The sequence below is a fragment of the Passer domesticus genome, chromosome 1, assembly GCF_036417665.1.
Source record: "Passer domesticus isolate bPasDom1 chromosome 1, bPasDom1.hap1, whole genome shotgun sequence".
Lineage (NCBI taxonomy): Eukaryota > Metazoa > Chordata > Aves > Passeriformes > Passeridae > Passer > Passer domesticus.
In genome coordinates this window covers 69,458,187-69,477,457 of record NC_087474.1, presented here as the reverse complement: position 1 = coordinate 69,477,457, position 19,271 = coordinate 69,458,187, and the positions used below count along the sequence as shown (strand labels likewise).

The 19,271-nt window shown below is 37.8% G+C and overlaps 1 long non-coding RNA gene across 1 annotated transcript in view; it reads left to right on the top strand.

Annotated features, from left to right (window-relative positions):
- The window catches only part of LOC135302200 (uncharacterized), a 71,750-nt gene that overhangs the window by 7,176 nt on the left and 45,303 nt on the right, over positions 1 to 19,271 (top strand). The window contains exon 2 of the long non-coding RNA XR_010363906.1: positions 1,716 to 1,776. This is a non-coding gene — a long non-coding RNA (uncharacterized LOC135302200). The remainder of the gene's footprint in view (positions 1 to 1,715; positions 1,777 to 19,271) is intronic.

Below are 19,271 nucleotides of genomic sequence, written 5' to 3'. Positions count from 1 at the left end.
GCCTGCCCAAAGCAACATGAAATGAAGCAGAGCTGGTCCTAAGACAAAATGTCAGTGTCCCTGAAAATGTATGAAGTTTAAATCCCAAACCTGGCCTATTTTTATGCAATTACTTCAGTCCAGCCCCCTGATCCAAACTGTGCTGAACTTTGGGAGTATTTGGATGTGGTTCCAGAGTCTGTAGTCTGAATCCAGCTGTATCTAGGAGGACAGATTTGTAAAACAGATGTTTTCCCACTGGAAGTATGTGCATGAGCCATATTAGTAAAACAAAAGGGTTTGTCCTGCAAAACATGTCTGAAACATTCCCTAATGTGCTCAGCAAACAGAAGAGGAAAGTTTATTCTCTGGGCAGCAAGTTAATGTCTCACTCAGAGTCAGTCTGAAATGCTTCCAGTATGGCTGGCATCTGTCACTGTGTTGAAAAAAAAACAGGGGCTTTGAGGAGTGTTGTAGAAATATGTTATGTCCTGATTGACTTGAGGGAATGTTTAGGACAAATGAAGTATCAAGTGGTTATTCTCTCATCCAAAAGGTGAAATCTAAGCCATACTGAAATTTGTGCAATAAATCTCATTCATTTCAGTAGGGTTAGGATTTCATGCCAAGCCTTCAACATTGTAATGGGACTTGCCTATTTCATTTTTCAGAAGATCTGGAAAATCTGCATGCATACACATTGGACAGTGTTTCTTGAAGAAAATAACTTTATGCACCTGTTATAGCCAAAAGTTGTATGGTACAAAAGGTATTTGCTGAAACTAAGTTATCATCACTATTGTGGTCTTTGCTGATGGAAAGGCACTGCTACTTTGAGTTTCTGGCAGTTGTTTGAATGTCAAAGAACAATTTAATATTACCAGTGTAGATATTCAAATTTGTGTTTAGCTTCCTTTTTTTTTTTTTTTTTGGTGGCCCAAACCCAAGTAATTACGTATCTAAATGTGATTCTTCATTTACTTTGGCAATGAATCTTCATCTGTCATCATTTTAATCCATCTACTGAGGGAAATGATACAGACTGCCATACCTGAGAAAGAAAGAATGCTATCTCGGATTTCTCTGTGCTAGAAGTATTTCAACAGATGCCTTTTTTTTGTCATGCTTTAGAACAGCCTCTTTATCTGAACTCTGAATACTGCTGCTTGTCACAAATATTTTCTAACTTTTAACCACTGCGTATTTGACTTTTTGAATGACAGATTGTAATTCTGATAGGCTGTAGTAGCCTATCAAGTTGACATCTATTTCAATTTTACACTGTGTTTCCTTTATCATTCTTTTAATTATTTGTGTGTTTACAGTCTGAAGTATTCAATGCATTAAAGAAAACAATTATTTTGCAGTTAGATGAAATAACTTAAAAATTCTTCAATTTATAGCAACAGATGCTCTAAATCATGTTACCACTAAAGGGCTCTGCACTGGACATGAGAAAAGAAACAAAAGCAACATCACAATAAGGAACAGTCCCCCCAATAAACCCTCTAGCAGCCAACACAAAATGGATGAGGGAAAGAAGAGACGAAAATGTTAAAAGGAATTGCTTATTGTTACCCCATGGCTTTACCATAAAATGAGGGCTGTAATCCAGACCATTATTTTGAGTGCCTTTACTCTATTTGTTGAACAAGGATTTCCTTGTGACAGGTGGATATATTAAACTCCTTTCCAGTTCTAACCAAGTAGACAAGCTCTCTTCTTATTCATGCTAGAAGTGGGAAATCTGAGCTTCTGGGAGGTGAAGATATGTGGATGAGATTAATATTGAGAAAGGTAAGAGTCTTTTTAATAAGAAATTGAAATCCCATCCATATGCTGTGTCATGCTGAGTGTATTCCCTTTCCAACTACGCTGTAAAGCATAAAGAAGCTGTCAGTCATGGAGCAACCCTGAACATCCCAGTATTCCATTTTGAATGCACAGTACATACACACCATGCAAAAAAAGTTTAACATAGTCTCTGATGTTTCCATCTGAATGAGCAAGGAAAGAAAAATAGCCATCTTGGCAGTCTTAACTTTTACATTAACATGTAATATTGGGTATATGCACAGGCAGCTGCCTGAATACTATTTAGGCTGGGTGCTGAACTCGGTGCATGCACTGACAGGCAGTAGTTAAGCTGTTCTTATCTTTTTTCCTTCATGTCATTGATAATGATATTCTAATTCTTTTCAAACTGTGTTCCTTTGGCTATGTTTTGATAGTGTGGTTGTTATTCCAGTGGTCTATGCCATCCTGTGACAGTGTCATTTCTGCCAGAGGATTTTCCCTTAAATTTTGGTTTTGAGTACCTTTAGATATATTTTTTAAGAAGCATTACTACTCTAAACCACATGGTTGTACTTAAGCACAGTGGTGTAAACTGATGTAATTGTTTTGGGAGTTCACAAGAAGGTTTGCAGTTTATAGCACCTGGAAATTGGCTTTGCCACCACTGGACATATGAGATTTGTTGTTGTCGTTTTTGAAAGTACAATTGTTATTTTAGCAGAAATGGAAGAACATTTTAGAATGTTCTACAAGATAATAACTGATCTGTATTTGAAAGGGGTTTTTTTAATCTACAGTAGCATATAGCAAATTCAGAAATTTTTGCCTTGTTCAAAAAATTTACAGTATTCTTGTCAAATTTATGTAGCAGGCAAATGTATTGTAAATTGTGGATGACTAAAGGGGCCTAGTGTATGCTGCTATGCCTTGAAGACTGGACTACAGGAATCGAGGATTAGATTTTGATAATGTTTCTTATATACTATGTTCCTTTTCAACTTTCAGTGGGAGGACACCTGAGGTAAGACAATATGAAATGTAAGAAAATTAAAATATATTTCAAAAGCAGTAACTAGTTTTTTTTTTTTTAATCAAAAAAACCACCAAACCCTAAAAAACCACCCCCAAAAACAAACAAAAGCCCCCAAATTTGTTCTTTGAACTTTATACTTTGCTAAAGTTAATGCCATTGTTAAAACCACACAGACAATTTACCAAGAAAATTATTGCTTTTCCAATGTCTAATTTGCAGACAACTTCTGGTCATACCAAATCATATGAAAAAATTTTAAAAATCCATAAATTATAGTGACAAAAGTAGACTGGCTCCATCCAAAAAGCCTGATGTGAAGGAAATGAGACACTTCTATTCTTTGGAGAAGTCATGTAATATGTGAAAATGAAAATTTGTCTTAATTTTTTGAGGTGTTCCATCTAAAAAAATTGCAATTTCTACAAGTTTGGCTGAAAATCAATAGTCCTTAGGTTCTTTATTAACTGCAATTATCCTTTCATCTTTGAGACTAGAGGAGCAGGAATTGAGAAGGATGGGACAGAGATCAGATTCAGGTCTATAAGGGTATTTTGGGTAATTTATATGTTTGGGAGACAGAAATGTGGAGAGCCATGGGAGGGAGCAGCCTGAAGCTTTTGAACTGCATTTCCACTCAGATTTGGAAAACCACATGAGATTTATGAACTGCAACATTACTTCCATCTATGTAGCAAGGAATTGTGAAATACAGTGTCAAACTTTGTCCTTCATCCACTGCTAAGGGCAGATTACTGAAGATAACAGACTCCTGCTTCCCGTTGCTACTGGTTACTCTATTTAATCAGTAGAAGACAATGTGGTAGAGGCAAAGACTGAGGTCCCATTGTGCTTATCCTTGATGAAGTTTTATATATTAGTTTTTAACATAATTATCTTTATTTATTTTTTTAAATTTATGTTACATGATCATGTGTTTAGAAGCCTGGGATACCAGCCCTCAATTTGTCAGTTTGAATTTGGGTCCCTTTACAGGTTCATGTTGCTTATGCACAGACCATGAGTTTTCTTACATTGGTTCATTATCATTCAGTAGGACTGAGTAAACCTACTCAAGGAACAATTGACACTGACTAGTAAATAAAGATATTACTTGAACATTTGTACCTCTCTGATAGCAGGACTTGGACAGTGTGCAATGGGTAAGGTAAGATGACAGGAGGGGATTGCAAGATTTTGTTGCAAAGGCAGCATAATCCTTGCCATCAAAATGCAATTCTACTCTTTGTAGCAGCATTTAATTTATGCATATTTCTGGGAAATACATGGACATAAACACACATTTGGGCACCTGTTCTTCTGTGTCCCACCGTGGTGTGTTTTAGTCACCCAGTGGCAGCTCTGTGGTATGTTTAGTACTTACAATTCAATTTTAACTTTGCTGAAGTTGTCAGTGCACAGAATGCAGAGAATGTTGTATCACAGAATGATACAACAAGCAAAGGAACCTGAAAAATTGGATTTTAGGTTTTTCAACTGAGAAATGAAGAACTCCTCTAAACTTATGTATATGCCTTAGCTGTTCATTTATTACATAAGGAAAATCCTATGTTGTCCTTCAATACAAAAGTCTGATAGACCATTAATAGTTTGGAATAAAAAACCCCACAAACATTAAAATGCTGGACATCAATGAGGAAATTGATATCTATGCAGAACAAGACCTGTATTCTGTCTCTGCTCTGAGGTTAGTCTATGAGGCACTATGGAAAGAATATTGATTCCCATTCTGGAAGTGTTTTCTTTCCTGTAGCCCGGTAAGGCAGGGAGTATGAAGAAAATACGGTGTGACTGAGTGGCTAAATACCCACAACTCAGATAAATATCCACAGACTTGACTTTGTGGTCAAAATTTTCTACAGCACCTGATATTTTGGAACAGTAAAGGTCTAGACAATTTCTTCTGCATTGCTTGTAACCCTGCATAAGATGTTTTGCCTGTAAGATGGTTTTAACAACTATTAGTCAAGAGATTAACATTTAATAAGCCCTCTGTAAGTAGGTCTTTAAGGTTACAAGCTGTGTGAGAATATCTCCTGAATTTTGTTCAACCAAACATGCCATTGCAAGAGGTTTCTCTGGCCCAATAGCGGTATTTAACAGCTTTTGGTCTCAAAACACAGGCAGTGCTGCATACATTATAGAATTACAATGTGCTGAAGGCAGCTTTGGCATCATTTATCCAAATGGTCAAAAGTCACTTCCAAGTCTCTTTGCTCATTTCCAGGTTCAGAAAAGTTCATCCCTTGGGAATGAATTTCCTGACTTTTTTTTTTGCTTTGAATAGCTAGCACACCCACTCAAAGCCACATCCAGCCAATCGATGATGATGTAGAACCTCCTGAAATGATCCATACAATCTTAAAATAGTAGTCTTTATTTATACAGAAAACAGAAATGACATATAGTTTTTCCTTTCCTTTCTTTTCTCAAGATAAGCTGAATATCTTCTGTGAGTTTTGCACTTTAGCTACTTTTAGAATCCCAGGCTGAATCTCTTGACCCGTGCATCTGAAACCCACTCTAGCTGGGTTTTCCAAGCCAGCACTTCATTAATTACTATTTTAGGGAGATGAGGTTTCTGAAAACTGAAAGAAAAACTATCCAAATAAAAGCAGTGATTAATTTCAATGTTAAATTTTATTGTACAAGTATGTAAAACTTGTTACTGCTGTAGTCTGCCTGGATAAAAGTCTTCCTTTAAGACAGTGCTTTGTAATTTGTCTCAGCTTCCATAATGTTAGTGAGATATTAATATATGCATGAAGAGCAGCAGTCAATGTAATTAAAGTGGCAAAGTGATAAATGCATAGCCATTTTGCCTGGTAATATTGTGTGTTTAACAGGTTTATTTGTTCAACAGTTCTTACTTTAATTATATTTTGCCATTTGGGAATTTCAGGCATATAACAATCATAGCTCTTCCACGTATATTATTCTTAAAATAAGTGTTCATGCATTATTAAAAATGCACGTGTATTTGCTCATTTATTCGTTTACAGTGATTTTTCCCCTCTTTTTTATAAAACTGAATTTTTAATTTTTCCAACAAACTTGGAAATAAAAACCAACTCATCTGTTGCAAGAAAAGATACAAGGCAGATTTCTTCCTGTGGGTGAGCTCTAATTACAATTTATGCCATATTTTATGACAGAGAATCTAGAGGCTGATGTTTTGAAGGGATGGTCCCAGAACTTCCCATTGATCCTGTGAATGTACAAAAACAGTGAAAGAAAATAAACAAGGAATTTTTATAACAAACAGCCAGACACAAAGGAGTGGTGTCAGAAGTTAAAGTTGGTGTTATTTGGTTGGGTCTCAACTGTGGCAAAACAGTCTCTTGGAATATTTGCATATTTAGACAAGGTAAATTTTGGGTTAAACCTACCTGGGATACAATTCAGCTAGCACGAAGAGACCTATAAGGCAGACTGCACAAACTGGAATACATTTTTATCTCTTTACACTGAGTAGCCGAGTATAGTCTGATTGTTGAGGAACACAGTGAAAGACCCATTTACAGGTGATTTGTACAGTGGGAGCATGTGCACTGCTGAAATTAGAGACCAAACTAGATTCTCAGTTGATGTAAGTTGATATAGCTGAACAAAGCATTTAAACTTGCATTAAAAAGATCTCATTTGGACTGTGACCTTTTTAGAGTGATCTTTTGTGATTTTTGTCATAAGTCTCACAGTCTGCTTTCTAACTCTCAATCTCCTTGAATGAAGAGATTTCAAAGGTGCTGTAGTCTTTTCTCAGGGTACTGGAAATCCATGTTCTGTCTGTGATAGTAAAGAAGCTTCAAAATACATATCCTGATGATTTAAAGTAGTGAGAACAAAAATAGCAACTTTTTTGCACCCCAAAAAAGTGTTACTATTTTTAAGTAAATGTTCCTATTTCTTCATTCTTATTATGCTTGTTGGTTTTGAATGGTGATGGCTGGAAATAGAGTCACCCTGAGTTTTCCAGAGAGATGGTAGCTTCAGTGCTTGGGATTGCTTTTTCAAGTTCAACAGATGAGTTTCAGAATGTTTCCTCCCTGAAATCTAATGGATGGGAAGGTAACAAGCTTCAGACTGATGGTGATGAGGTCTTGTTTGCTGGAGCACAAAAGCTTAGTGAACAGTCCACTCCAGCTCTAATTGAAAAAACATTAGAGCTCTAACAGTTGCTGGCCATGAATTATTCTGAAAATGTTTAACCTACAGATAAGAAACCACTATCAACCTGTCACATTTCTCCCACTAACGAGTTCAGCATCAGTTTAAAAGGAAGTGCAATTCACGAAGCAATGGTTCTGTGTCATAAATTATAGGGGTCCGGCACACATTACAAGGACAGAAACAGTAAAATAGCAAGGGATTCTCTCTTTGCTATACACTGACAGTGACAGAAAAACAGCACTCCATGGGGTTTAATCTACCATGGCTTGTTTATTCCCTTTCACATCCATGCCAGTTCTGAAACACATGATGCCGTATTCCGCTGCTACCTGCAATTAACACAAGTAATTATTTAATGCTTTATGGGAGAGAAAGAGGTTGTCTGATATAAACCACTGGACACTCTAATCACTCAGGCAGTGGAAAATGGTGTTGTCACTAGATCTTTCCTCTCATTTGTTTCCTTGTTGTGCATATGTGTGCATGCGCACAGGTTACTTTGGATGTTTTGGTTTTTTTTCTTTAATAAAGCACACAATTCACCTCTGAATCAAAATCTTATAAAAATGTCTGGTGATTAAAAAAATTATGGTGTACACATTCAGTAAAAAAGAAGTTCAATAAAACACCTTCATGAAATACCTAATGAAATAAAGAAGAACTTTAAGCTAAAAATTGTCCAGAGGGATGTTTTCCCAAATAGTAACGGCTACATGATATGGATTAATCATGTTTGCTCACATGAATGAATGTGGTATGGTAGCAGGAACGTAGGAAAATATTCCCAAAATCCTTCCCCAGTTCTGTCATTATTCTTGGGCTTGTCTTTCATGTCTCTCTCTTCCCTCTTTTGAAAACTAGGTAAGCAGAAAACATGTTTAGCTTTATCACAATGGTAATTAACACCTTATAAAGACATTGTGATATATCCCTTGTAAATTTGCACAAAAGGATGAGGGGAAGAAGCCTGTCCTGTGAAAGAAATGGCTGCAAGCAAAGTGAGAACCTATGAGTGCACAGAGAAGAGATAACAGAAGAAAGGGGAAAACTTGTCAGTGGCTACAAAGAAATGCTGAAGTATGAGAAGGTGGTCTTATTATCATGTTTCAGGAAGGAAAGGAAGGAACTGTAACTGGTATTTCTTTCCTGTGTGATACAAGTCTTCCTCACTGAGCAGTGGGGTAAAATAAGTTTTTTTTTTATTCTAACTCTTACTTAACTCCTTCAACTAAACTATTCATTTTTGCATGCAAATTAAAAAGCAAACAAACAAACAAACAAAACCCTCAAAACAATCGACAAGACAAAAAAAAAAGTACAAACCCTAAAAATTGCTCCTTTTGTGTTTTAGTGAATAAAGCCACAGCAACACATCTTCGTTTATTCAGATTGGACTCTTGTTCCCTTGGACTTTGCTTCTGACTGGAATCTGAACAGAAAAACCACCTATTTACATCCTTGTGCTTTGAAACATTATGAGGCCTTACTCTGGTTGCAGGCATTTGCCACAGGGTCATTAGAGCTTGGTCTTTGTACAAAGACTCAAGGTATGAGGAATCACAGAATGAAGGATTTGGGGTGCTTATCTGTTCATCATGTGTTTCCAGAGTTTTGGCAGGTAACCCAGATTCTCCAGCTCTCATAACCAGTGACACAGTCCAAAATTCCTTAAAACCAAAAACTGGAGGGATTGCTATGGAGATTGGGTCTTGGAAACAGTTCCTTGTGGCTTGGAGAAACAGGAGGTATGCATTAGGTGCAGAGATTTAAACTTTGTCAGCAAAATCAAAAGCCTGAATACTGCTGCAGTAATCCTGCTTAAATTTGCTATGATTTCAGGATATGTTTGGATGGATTCATGATGTTCAAAATGTTTATTTCAGGCAGACATTGAAATATTTTAGGGAAAAACCATTTATATTATCAACAAATTATTAAACATACACAATATTTTTTACTTGCTTTTTTAGATTACCTGTAAAGAGGGAAAAAATTATTTTGTTTCCTAGTGTTTTTATTTTTCTGTCTTTGAGAAAATTATAATGCACAGAACTAAGACTAGAAGTGGATACAGAGTTATGTACTGGTAGAGCATCTGTTTGACATTGGTCTTCTTTGGTACACTAAGGAATATCAATACTATGAATACTTTAATCCTTTCAGTTCCATAGCACTTGAATTGCAGCTAACTTGTGCTTTTGCTATCCAGGCCTTTAAACTGCTTTCTAAGCTTTATTCCAGTTGATCTTACTGTTCTCGTTTTTGATTTTACTCTTTGATTCTTCTCTGGCACTTTACTGGATAAATTCAAATCTGGACTGGAGAGTCCATTTGTCTCCACAGAAAGGAGTTAATTAATATCCCCAAAACACTGTGAAGGCTATCACACAAACAGGAGTACAGTGCCTAACAGTGCCATCAGAAGAGGGTCAGCAAAGGGCTGTTGCCTTACCCCTTTTAAAAGCAAAAAATCTGCAGGTATCTCTGAGCAAAAATCATCCTGCTTTGCTTCTTACTGGCCTTGTCAGTTAACACAAGGAAATGAACAGTTTCTCTTAAGGAATTTATCTGCAGCAACATCCAGTTCTTTCCTACTTTCTTGAGTTTCATTGACAATTTACCTGCCTCAGGTAAGCTGGCCAACACATCCTGCTTCCAGGGCTGATAAAGACTCTCTGTCTTCCACCTCCCCTCCAGCAGTGTCTGGACTGTCCATGCTTGACAGTGACATGAGACTGCTGAAACACTTGTGCTGGGGATGCACCCATGTCAGCAAAGACATGCTTTACCCTTCACAGTGGAACTGCCTGCCCACTGGAGTCAAGCAATCTCCTCTGTTGAAAGGATAATCTGTGCCTCTAAATACTAATCTGACTTTAAGTCTGCTGAAACTTTATGGGCTTCCCAAGTCTTAGATGTGGGTTAAGCCACAGTTTGACTGCATCTGGGTGTTACAGTGGTGATATGTGGATGTGTGCCCTCTCCTTAAACTGTTAATGTTTCTACAAAGATTAAACATGTCTTCCTGTCTACCCACCTTCTTAGCCTGATAGGTGATATTTCTTCTGAGGTTTCCTTACTCTTTAGCAAGGGTACCTCTCCTGTGTCTTGACCTAGGAAAGAAAACTAAAGAGTGGGACATGGAGGCTGGACAAAGAGGTCTACCAATTGATAATCCCAAAGCACAAAGTAAGAAAACTTCTTAAATCAGGAGATACTGTGGCAGCACATCTCAAATAATTGTTTTGCATTTTGGCCAAAACATATTTTTTTAAAAACATCTGAGTCTTTCAGCCCCCAGTAGAAAAATAAAGCAAATAACAAAACACCAAATGAACAGACCAAATAACTGAAAACCACAGAGAGAACATCTACTTCTAGGTACAATTTCAACATGTTGAAGTCTGATATGTTTGTTGATGGGTTTATGAATGCTTTTGAGCATTTGAAGAACCAGTAGATGGTGCTTAAGAATATGCTGCACAGTTTCTTAACTTTTTAGCATCAATAGCTCTTATGGTAATTTAAGTTCCCTGGGAGTAGTTTATCTGGTACTGTTTTAAAAATATTTTTATACACTAAGGGAATGGGCCTCCTACACAGAAACTCTCCTGCACAGAAACTGTATAAAATACTTCAGTGCCTTATTTGCAGTAACTAAATCTCATAATATTACTACGATGTAGCTTAAAGGCATTATCCTTTCTATGATCCTGTATGGATCACCCAAGGAGGAGATTTACTATGACTTGCTCAATCTTACACTAAAAAAACACAAAATTGCCAGGAGTGGATACTTGAATTTGTTTGAATTTTGTTCTAATCCTCAAAATCCACAAATACTTTTGTGCTTCTGTAACACCTCAAGGAGAAATATAGTTAATTTTATACTATACAATTGTCAAGGCATGGAAGAAATACAGATGAAACAGGTATTTAGAAATAACAACATTCCTTCCTTCTTTATCAATTAGTGAATCAAGAATGTGCTATAAATATCAGACACAGAAATAATTACACGATTTTTTATATTTAAATCTGAAAGCACATATTCATTATGGCTGAAGACTATCCTCCTGTATCAAGGATGGAAACTACAGTATTCAAGAATTTCAAGATGAACAGCATTGCCTTAATGCATACCTCAAGCAAAATTTGCTGTCTGTGAGTAAGAGCTCATATCGTTTTTATTCAGTTTATGTAAGTAGCTTTCTCTATGTGACTTCTCAATATGACAGTCTGTGGAAGAGGAAAGATGTCATTGTATGTTCAGTTGTGACTTTATGCATATTCAGTATTTATGGTTGCACTGCTTGAGCAAACGTATGATTAATGATCAGTGCCATCCATCTTTCCATAAAAAAGGCTTCCTCAGTGGCAGAAATGCAATGTTGCAAATCTCAGATAACATAAAATTGAGGCCTAGTCTAGCTTTTTTTAAATTTTTTTTTTTTTAATTTTTTTTTTACTTTTATGTTACTTGTCTCATGCAACAGCTCCAGTCACTATCAAAAAGGTTTCGTTTTAGGTGTTGTGTAGGAAATATTCACTTAATGTTTTTCTAGATAATGCTTTACAGCTTATTTCAAGGTATTGCAGGTCTCTTTTGAAATCTTGCTAAATCTTGCTATTTTCTGAAATTTTGGCACAATACTTTTTCCCCATCCACCTTCCTGTTTATAGCTCCATAACTATTCTTTAAAATGTGGGATGAAGCTATTTAAAGAATGAGATCGGGTCTGGCAGATGATAAAATTTAAATAAATATAGTTACACTTGGAACACATAGAAAATGGGGTTCTCATAACAGTTACTGCAGTAAATAATGTTACAAATACTGTGTTCACAGACATTTAGGCTTTCTCTAATCTCCTTTGATTTAAAGTACATTGAGGCTTCCGTTACTCTGTAGCACTACCTAATCTTTCAAAAAAAGTTGAATCAAACATAATTTGATCATAGTAGACTTAGAAGCCTTAATTGATGATTTCAAATCGAGAGTACATCAGTGAATTAGGAAGTAGTAAATTTACCTTGGGCATAACTTTGAATATTGGAATTTTACTTGTTTTTACTGGAGTAGAATAGTTTCGTCAAATTTTGCCACAACTACTTCCCTATTCAGTCTGTAAGCTTTCAAAATTTTCCAACTTAAATACACCCAAAAGTGCATTAGTAACTTCAAAGGAAGCCCTGTCTCTGTATCTGTATAGCAACTAAAGCAATGCCCATCATCAAAATGCCAGTGTTTTTAAAAGAAAAAATAATGTATTTTTCTTCTTCCTTCATGTTCACTAGCTATGTATGGGTCCTGCTGACAAAGAATCAAGAGATTACCTTTGTCTTTACAGCTAAATATGAAGATGTATGTGGACAATTTTTTCCATGACATGCCAGAATCTAGGCCAGTTCCTCATCAAACAATTTCTCAGGAAGTTGGATCTGGTAATCTGGAGACTGTACTACCAGGACAGAAACATCACAGGTTACTGGGGTTATTTGTACCTGTGCAAAAGGGTGAAAAATAAACCTCACATCAACTCAAAATGATATCACACTCTTTCTCCGCTTCTCAGAATCTTTCACAAAAAATTGGTGTCATAAAATGAGATTTGAGGAGTCCAAAATGTATCATCTGAGGATTTTCTTTTAAATCAAAGCATGCCTTGATGAGTTCCACAGTGCATGCCTAACATGACCAGGATATTTGTCCACACTTTCCCACTTGCACATCAAACTTCCAGGGTCTGTGTTTGGGCTGAAATTCAGGGAACTTAAAAGCAATAACTCTAAACTGAATGCATCCATGCCACTTTACACCCAGATTAGAAACCTTGTTTAGTGGTGTGCTTACCAGCATCTGGGATTCAAGTCCCTCCTAAGGATACAGGCAGGTTTTGGAAATTAAATTTCAATTTGTGTAGAAATCTGTTAGTGTTTAAAAAATATATATTTTTTTAAATATGTGTTTTAATATTGGACAGATTTCTAACTTCTTTAATTCCAAACATCTCTCAACCTCAAATTGCAATGGCAGTTTTTACTAGCTCCATACATTAGTCTGTAAACAGCAAAGCTGTAGCTATTCTACCATCTAAACTAGGTGTTTATGGGATCCTGTGTCTCATTCCTGTAGAATCCAGGGCACCTGGATGCAAGTCCTCTATCTATCTGTCTAGTATTAGTATTGGCTGCATACTGCCAGTGTGAACCCAAACATAAAGAAACCTCCCTCTGGCTAAGCCATTAAATGCTGTGCCAAGTGTATCTCAGCTGGAAGTGGCTTTTTCTATATCTTCCCAATCTCATATGAGTTGTCTTCCCTTCCAAAGGTTGTGAAATATCTGGGTCAGCAGGTATAATAGAAAGGCAAGTGGAAAAAAATATTTTTGCAACTCCTGAGCCCCATTTCCAACAATTTATTGAAATAAGATGTCATGCATGCATATGTATAATTTATTTCAGATGTGTGATAAAGTTGCCAGATATATACTCAGCAGAAATAACTGTAATTTTTTCAGATGTGCTATTTTCCCATCAACTTGGCCTCCAGAACAAAAATTCAGCCTGGAAAGAAATGTATTCATACTGCCGGGCACCTGCTGCTGTGTCTCCTGTCCTCAGCTGGGAGAGGAGGGAAGATTGGATGCAATCATGGCATCTGCTAGAACTGGACTTGCTCACATTGCACCTTAACGTTTTTGCAATTCTGATTTCTTTTGTAATCATTGTTTTAGCCCTGTTCTCTCTCTGATATTGAACTCTTGTGACACTGCTTCAGGAGCAGCAAACAACATGCTGCAGTGAGAGGAAAGACTCTTTTTCAGTGCTTTTAGCAATGTGACCTTAAGTATTGATTTATAGCCTGCTGCAGTGCTCTAGTGCAAAAGGGAACTGTGGTAATTAAGTAGTATCTGCGCTTTCTAAAATAGTGCTGAGCTGCAACAAAAAGGGACCCTTTATTTTTCCTCTCTGCCTCTCAGTGAATGCAGATGCAGGCACTGCCCTTTGACCCTGCTCAGCTTTCCCCAGCTGCAGGTTATTTTTCTCTCTCTATGCCTTTAGGTGCTGATAGACAGAGTAGAACCCATTAATTCTTCTGTCTGACTTTCTTTTTTAGTACAGGCAATGGAGCAAGTCTCTACACTTGTACCTGACTTTTAAAATATTTTTTTGTCCTTATAGGGGTAAAAAAGAGCAGTGGCTAAGGAGATATAGGAAGAATTAGAAAATTCAGCAGAGTGGGTGGTCACGATGTGGATCAAACTTGAAAGCAAAACCTTTTACATGAAAATTCCCACTTCTCAGCATGACACATGATTCTGAAACTCATGTATAAGGTAACAGGGTAAACACAACGAGAAATCTCTTTTGTATTCCATTATAGTCATTAGAGAAATAGGCCACAAAAGGTAATGGCAATAAAACTGAGTACTTTGCAGTGAGCATGTAAATTACATGTTAATGTATGCAAATTAGAACACCATGTTCAATGTCCATAAAACTACAAAATACAGCTAATTAATGGTAGGTAAGATGCTTCATTTTATATTCACAGAGTTGCAGAGGAGGTAGTATATTTTTATAATTGTGGAACATTGGCCTTGGGGAACACATCAAACATTCCGTTTCCCTCCTCTGGCAAATTCGCCCAGCACACTGGAAGTAATTGCCTTTCTGCTTCCTTACCCAAGGTCTTACTCTGAGACCAGTCTCTGATATTAGAAATAAAATTAAAAAAAAAATAAAAAAATAAAAAAAAAATAAAAAAAAGAAAAAATGATTCCCAGTTTAACAATTACTTTCTTGTGGAACTAGGGAACCAGTTCTTATTGGTGTTAATATTACATCTGTTCAGCAAAATGCTTAAACACATTTGGTACCCTTGGCATAGCTGAATGGATTCTGTAACTGAATCCCCAAATTGATATAGGCTCCATAAAGCCCAGCTTTTTAGGTAATCTGTTGCCAGAAGAATTCACAGTTCAAGTTCCCAATACAATATGAAAACAGAGCAACTGAGAACAGATTTACAAAAAGTGACTCATCCAGGAAAAGAGGTGAAGGGAGCATGGGGGTCAAGCCCCATTTCTGGAAGACACAAACAGCACCAACAAGGCAAACTTGTCTGCCCACATTCTTGAATTCTGCCTGGGACACAGCTCTGGTTTTAAGGCCATATCTATCCTGGGCCTGAAATTAATACCCCCATCTTTTCGACTATCCATCTGACAAAGTGAAGGGGCCCAAGTCACAATGGAACAAAGCCCTGTTAAAGTCATGTGTAGGTATGTGGGTGCCTGTGTGCAAGTCTGTGTGCAGCCTAGGAGAGTGCTGCAATAGAAGTGGAGTGGAAAAAATGAATATTTGAGGATACACATAAACATTAATACACGCAATGCATATCAGTGAAAGGTCTTCTGGGTTCCCTATTTCTGTAAATGCGCTTGCACTCTAATTTGGGTCATAGAATCACAGGATCACAGAATGGTTTATATTGGAAGGTATCCTAAAGATCATCTTGCTCCAAACCCCCCTTCCATGGACAGGGACACCTTGCAGTATACCAGATTACTCAAAGCCCCATCCATCCTGTCCTTGGACACTTCCAGGGATGGGGCATCCACAGCTTCTTTGGGTGTCACTGTTCCAGTGCTTCACTGCTCCATCAGTATCACTGTTCCAGCTTCACAGCCAAAAATTTTTTCCTAATATCTAATATAAATCTGCTTATTCTTAGTTTGAAGCCATTATCACTCATCCTGTCACTAGAAGTTCTTGTGGAAAGTCCTCTGCAGCTGTCTTGTAGCCCCCTTAGGTACCTAAAGATTCTATAAGGTCTCCCCAGAACTGTCTGTTCTTCAGGCTGGACAACCTCATGACTCAGCCTATTTTCATGGGGAAGGTGCTCCATCCCTCTGATCGTATTTGTGTCCCTCCTTTGTACTTGCCCTAATGGGTCAACATCCTTCTTACGTAGGGGGCTCCAGAGCTGGGCACTGGGGCAGCACTTCAGGGGGTGTCCACAAGAGTGGAGCAGCTGGTCCTGCTGGTCACAAGGGAGCTCTCTGGATGTCTATCTGCATGCCATGGCTCTGTGGCCACGCCACACTCCTTTGCAGGTCCCAGGTGAGAAGCTCTGTTGAGCCCATGCAAAGGCAGATCAGCTTAGCTGCTTTGCAGAACTTCTTGCAGAGTCCAGACTGGTGGGCAGCTTCCCAGACACAGCACCTGTGGCCCTGCACCAGAGCAGCTCCAGGATGTGCCGCTTCTCCTGGCTGACACTCCACTACGGTGGCTGCTTCTCTCTGCAGATGTCCAGTGCTGCAGAGGAATGATCAGTTTGGAAAGAAATCCCAGTTATGTGCCAGAGATGAAGAGCGGATATGTTTTGTGCAGGGTCTTATTTAATAGGCACTGAGTTGAGTGATGGTGATGAATGTAATATGTCTTGGGTACCCGAGACAGAGGTTATAATTTGCCAAATACTTTTCATGAGCCAGCAGTTCTCCTTCTGGAAAGCTGTTCAGTTTCAAACAAAACATTTATCTTAGGTGCATGTATGTGTGGGTATACATACATAAATATATATAAAATCTGCACCTGTTTGGCAAAGCAGTTGGACTTTGATCAACTTCAGGTAAATGCTTACCTTGCAGTTCATGTAAAAATTAACCCCATTGCTAAACATGTGTCTAAGTGTTTTCTGATTTAAGATGGTTTTCAGGATCAAGGCCTTAAAGAGGACAAATGAGTGCAGCTGTTTCAGACAAGAAAATGGAGGTGGTCGTAAAAGAGACACAAAGACCCAAAAGTACATGAAATAATGTAAGGACTTTTAAGCAGAAGAAGGAAAAACATGTACAATAAAAGTAATATGCTTACAGAGAGAAACAACCTAGAAAATAAATGTCAGAATAGGAGAAAAAAGGGAAGGAGAAAGTGGAAATAGGGGATACTGGAACCTCAATTTAAGGCAGAAAATCTCTTCTTATGTTAATAACTTAAATAAACATGCTTGACTGACTTGACTGACACTCACAAATTCTGTCTGTATTCTGACTTGTACCCATACTGCCTCACATTTTGTCATGCTTCCCTCTGCTAAGGAATTTTGAGAAAATGTGCTTGGAAGCCTCATATTGCAGAGACTCTTTGTTACAGGATAGTGTAGAACTTTATTTCCTATGGATTAAAGAAATAATTGGAGGGGGTGGGGGGAATTCTGCTGAATGGGGTATCTGAGCAATAATTCTGCACAAGAGCAGACCTTTAATTGTATGTAAGACATCTTTCAGACTGTCAAGGAGCTAAAACTGCCTTGCCACCACTGTACAGCAGTGGCTGTCACAGACAGGGCTGTATGGAAAACTGCTGATTCGGCATGTGATATGCAGAGGGATTGAGCTAATGCAAACTTGTGATGGCTATGAAAGGTCTGTGAGGACAATGGCACTGTATTTTGATAGACGAAGAAAGACAGATAGCGAAGGATCTGACCAAAACCTCCTCCAAAAAAATATTCTGGTACTAAAGCTTTTCTAATATCTTCACAGAGCTTCAGGCTAATCAGATGCTCCAAGTTATTTGCATTAATTACTTACATTAGAGGCAATTGGGAAGTAATTTTTTTTCTTTATCTCTGTCAACTTTTCATTCTGAACTAAGACTATTGGAAAGGTCAAAGGTCTTTACCCAGGCTGCGACCATTAACACAGTTCTTTTCTCCCCTCTCTCTTGCTTTCCTTTGCTGCCATGTGCTATATATCTTGGACGGAGCACAGCAAATCTAAAACTAATGGCCTTGTTTCTTTTGCTTTTTTGGCCCAGCACAAGCTCAATACCTGCACAAGAGGGGAGCAGGATTAGCTTGGGAAAGAAAACAAAAAAGCCTCTGCCAAAATAATAATCATAATATTAGCACACAGCTGTAGGGAGTAATTTTTTGGCATCTAAAGCAAATGCTCCCTGCTCCCTCCCTCACCCTGTAACCCTACTTCTTCTGCTTTTTTAGTTTTTCACTGGCTACCAGATTGTCTATTTCCTTGTCTCACTCCAGAGTCCTGTGGTCGCTCCTTGGTGGTGGCAGCAGCAGAAGCAACTAAAGGGACTTGTGTGTGTGTGTGTGTGTGTGTGTTTGGTGGTGACTCACATGAATGTGGTATTCTTGCAAACTTGAAACCTGCTTCAATGACTTGATGCAATTTTTTTGATCTTGGTCTTGTTCATTTGGAGGGAGGAGGAGGGGAAAAGTGAGGGGAGGGGAACGCTGCTCTTGGCAGAAGATACAGGCAATTGGCTGCTTTATGGCTTTGCGTTGATGTGTGTTTAAAAAACAGCTCAAAATTTGGCACAGAGATATTTTTCCCACTTGTTTTACTTCTAAATATTCTTCAAAAGCTTCCATGGGATATAGAATATTGCTTTGATCAAATGAATGTACTTTATGCTGAAGTTTCTAGTCAATACTGACTTCAACTCATATTCTGCCAATTTTTTAATTTCAGATTTGATTTCAGATTTTCTGTAGCCTGTAGACAATAGAAAAATAGGACAATTTCCCCTGTGGATCATGTTATTTTACTGATGTACATTGAAGTTTCAGAAGATAAGGAAGAGTGAGTGAAAAAAATATTATCAAACTTGCTTCTTCAGAAAAATATTAATGTGACCAAAAGGCTGAATGTACACAGGGAGTGTATCACTGACAAAGATGTTTTGGAAAAGGTGCATAGCTTGAATTGTCTTCCTGTAATGCCCCCATATTTGCATTCTTACCTAATCCTTATCTGAGCTGTTTGAACCACTCATATTTGAGCGATTTTCCGTAAATATCGAGGTATGGGTCATGATGTGTGAGTCACCAGGCTTCTTGCTCCTGCTCAGTCATAAACCATCTCCTAACAGCAGCCTTTTTCACACTGCTTGGGACATTTATTATCTCATTTGGAACCTATAATGTAAAGACACTGATTTCTTCCCTCCATTAAGTTGTTTTTTGAGTATTTCCATGAGCCAATGTTGATTAAACATCACTGATAAAAATAAAAACCCCAACACTCAAAAAAAATTGTGTTATGATGCAGTCCTTGTCCTCCAGGCTGTGTTGTTGTTGTGTTTCTTATTTTAGCTGCTTTGGGAGATGAAAATTTGCCCTTGCAGTATGGTTCTGCTCACTCATTAGACAACACCAGCGCTGTAGTGTGCATGTCACCTGCTGCTTTCAATTCATCTCTAATTTCAAGTAGCAGTCACATACTTTTTGTGGGCTGCC